At 41.2% G+C, this 3,909-nt stretch overlaps 1 protein-coding gene across 1 annotated transcript in view; it reads left to right on the top strand.

Annotated features, from left to right (window-relative positions):
- Positions 1-3,909, top strand: part of Mnat1 (MNAT1, CDK activating kinase assembly factor) — a 328,673-nt gene that overhangs the window by 539 nt on the left and 324,225 nt on the right. The window lies entirely within an intron of this gene.

Below are 3,909 nucleotides of genomic sequence, written 5' to 3'. Positions count from 1 at the left end.
AATAAATTGAAGCCTTGATGGTCCTGCATAGCGAGAGCGCTCTGAAGACTTAAAATGATCGAGTGTACGTTGTTGCTGTTGGTTTTCTGGGTTCATGTGAAAACCTTGTGTCCATCCGCGTGACCTGAGGGATTCAGGTGGACTTTTGGTCCCTAAAAGGAAAAAAACAAAAAAGAAAAACCAAAAAACATTCAGACTTTAGGCAGATATCCTTGGAATTCAAGTGATGGCTTGTGCTTATTTAGCGCACATTATGGGACAGGCATTGCTCTAAGCTCTTGCGTGAATTATTTTCTTTCGTTCTCATAGCAGCCCATGAAGTGGGTGCTGGTATCGTTCCCATTTCACAGAGAAGGAAACTGAGACAGCTCAAGAGCTCTTATATGTGGGCCCTGCAACATTTGAAAGCCAGGAAGTTTGACTCCAAACTAGCCGTTTTGGTGGAGTGGCGTTGGTAGAGAGGGGGAGGTTGAGACTGTTTTCAAGGACAAGTGCAGGGGTTGGTCAAAGTATCCCGCCGCCAGTTTTGCATGGCCAAATGTGGTTCAGTGAAGATGGTTCTAAAAAGAAAACCACTTTGGAGTTACAGGTGCTTTATAATGGTGAGCATGTTTCTCTAGTTTCTTGGAGCAAGAAGTAATGAATAATCTACAGCGAAGTAGGCAAGGTCTTTAGGTATGTGTAAATTGCTTGATTAGCTGTGTGATTTTTTTTTTTTTTTTTTTTTTTTAGGGAAAGGTCTACAGGGTGTTCAGGGGCTCACTACTAGATCGGACTCATAGTGATCCGCCTGTGTTCAGCCTCTCAAGTGCTGGGATTACAGGCGCACACTACCGTGCCCAGTATCAATTGCCCTAGTCTCAGTTGGCCGGCATGGCAGGCCTGAGCTGTGTGATTTTTAAAATAGTATTTTTCACTTACTTGATCGGCCCCCTTTTCTAATTGAACCTTTATTTTCCTTTGCTTTGCACAAGTGCAGAATAGTTGTGATTGGTTTTAGAAATATTATAAAAGTCACTGAGTGGAATGCATGAAAAAGAAAAATAAGGAAAACACTTTATACAGCTTCTAAGGCTTTGGAGAAATTTTGTTCAATTTTTCTCCCTATTCTTGTGTCCAGTGCTGAAGGAAAAGGAGTCTACTTTTTTGAAAAGATAATAATTGTAATTAATTAATTAATTAATTTGCAGTACTGGGGATTGAACTCAGGACCCTGCGCTTGCCAGGCAAGCGCTTATTCTACTGAGCTATCTCCCCAGCCCAATACTTGTAATTTACTGGAAGCATATTAAATTAATTTTCTGGAGTAGCAGAAATTAGTCATTCAGGTAAGATATTGGGATTTCAGACACATGAATTGAAAAAAAAATTTTTTTTTTGAAAATGTCTATTGACTACCTGCTGTATATCAGGCCCTGTAGATGCTGGGAACAGGATTTTTTTTTCTTTTTCTTTTTCTTTTCTTTTTTTTAAACTGGGAATTGAACTTGGCACCTTGCACTTGCCAAGCAGGTGCTTATATCCTGAGCTATTTCCCAGCCCATAAATTGAAATTTTATTGGACAATTACAAAATAATTGTTTTAGTGGCTTTGGTGTATCCTTGTTAAAGAGGGGGAGGAAGGGTTGAAGAAGGGGGAAAGAAAAAAAAAGAATTGAAGTTGCAGGACCTTAAAAACCTGATGACATAAGTGACATACTATCCTCACTTTATTATTGAATGATTGATTGATTGATTGATTGCACTGTTAAAGATCAGACTGAGGGAACAGGAAGTTAGCGCAGCGGTTTAAAGCACCTGCTTAGGCAAAATTTAGGCAAGCATAGGGAACCGTGGTTCTATCCCCTGCACCACATACCACGCCAGCCCCACCCTCAGGATGGCTGAACCAGCTAAAAAGAAAAAAGATAAAGATCAGACTGAGGACCTTCACATGGAGTTATACCCACGGCTGTGTGAAATGTTTTCATTTTTGAGACAGGGTCTTACTTAATTGCTAAATTGTGTGCTATGGGTGTGGAATTGAGACATTCCTGGCTCTGCCTGTTCGAGTCTGGGATTACAGGTGTGTATCACCGTGCTGGTTGCCTGTCCACCTGCCTGCCTTTTCTACTTCCTTCCTATTTCTTTTTTGATAAAGGGTCTTGCTATGTAACCTAGGCTGCTCTTGAACTCATGACCTCCTCCCTCAGCCTCTCATATTCTGGAATTACAGTAGAGGTATGTGCCACCATGCTTGGCTCTATTTTTTTTTGGCTCTATTTTAAAAGTATACTTTAGTATAACATAGGTGTGTCCAGCTCAAGGACACACCTGTGTTCTGTGTTGCTATGAGGTTCAGTAAGTTAGGTATAATGTGTTGCTATGGTGGTCAATTAGGTAATTAAATGTATTTTGATTTATATTTCCAACTTACTAATGAGTTTTTTGAGACATAACCCTGTCATAAGTTGAGGAAAAGGTATATTAGATGATCACTTTGAACTTGTGTGAGTTTGGTTTTTTGTTTTTCTTGGGATAGATCTGCAGAGAACCTATCATGTTTCCATCCCTTAGTGCACCTTAACCTCTGTATTTGGGAGTTGTAAAACTTGATAGGGATCGATTTTAGGCTTTGTTAGGGAAAGACTATCATAATTTTTAATTCTAGGAAGTGGATTTATTTATTTGTTACAGGATCTTGATACACAGTTCAGAGTTGTGGGGGTTCTGGGGCCAGCATGGCATGTGGTGCTGGGAATCAAACTTGGGTCTTTGTTTTTGCCACCCAGGCACTTAGACTGCTGAGCTATTTTCCCAGCCCACAGGATGTGGATCTTAAACGCTTAGTTGAGGTATTTTTGGTATCTAAATTTCATGTGTTTTTAAAAAATCTTTTTATTTATCTGTTTGGTGCAGGGTCTCACAACACAGATCAGACTTGTAGTGAACCTCCTGTCTCAGTCTCCCCATTGCTGGGATTACAGGTGTGCACCACCACACCTGGTTTCGGGGTGGCTGACTTGGCTGGGCATGGAGCCAGCACTGTATGTGGTACTGGGGATCAAACCTGGGTCCTTGTGCTTGCCAGGCAGGTGCTTAGACCACCAAGCTATCTCCCTAGCCCTAAATTAAATGTTTTGACTTGTTAATAAAGTGCTGATGTAGTTTCCATGTCTTGGCTGATAGGAATGCCAAAAATATTCCTATTATGCCTTAACTTCTATTATCTGTTCCTCTCTCAGGTACATCTTTTGTCAAGCCTTAATTAAGTGCAGCTTGCTCCTTGGCCGAGGTTTTATGGAGACTCCCAAACATCTTGCTCCTCTGCCTTGTGGATTTTATCACAGCAGCTGCCCTGAACTCTTGATCCCTGCCTATTCAGTTAAGCACAACTGCTTTGCCTTTCTTGCTTGGGCCTTGCTTGCTTGGTCATGGCCATGGAAATTGTCCCTAGGTGGAAAGCTGAGACGGTTATAGAATTTATTTTGACAACAGCTTTTCTTTCTTCCTCTCTTTCCTCTCTACCCTCCTCTTCCTTCCCTGCCTCCGCTTTGTTTTTGGCAGGGCCTTAAGCACGTGCTAATGCCTATAGACCATTGTCTGTTTTATGGTTGCTTGTAATGGGGTTACTAGTCTGTCATGAGTTATTCAATCATGTGTTAAGAAAAGCTAGACTTACTGTTATTAAGCTATTTACGCCCGTAGTCTGGAAGATTTTCTCAGTTCTATGTTTATGCGATGCCCCTCCTTCCTTTGCTTTCTCTTTCTCTCTCTTTTTTTTTAATTAAAAACTGAATGTTCCTGTCTCAAAAATATAAAAAATATAAAAAATAGGGGCCGGGGAGATGGCTCAGTAGAATAAGCACTTCCCTGGCAAGCACAAGGGCCTGAGTTCAATCCCTGGTTCAGGGGGTGGGGAGGGGAATA

The sequence above is a fragment of the Octodon degus genome, unplaced genomic scaffold (genome assembly GCF_000260255.1).
Source record: "Octodon degus isolate 3935 unplaced genomic scaffold, OctDeg1.0 scaffold00007, whole genome shotgun sequence".
Classification (NCBI taxonomy): Eukaryota; Metazoa; Chordata; class Mammalia; order Rodentia; family Octodontidae; genus Octodon; species Octodon degus.
The sequence above is the reverse complement of the archived record's forward strand: the minus strand, read 5'-3'. Positions and strand labels throughout refer to the sequence as shown.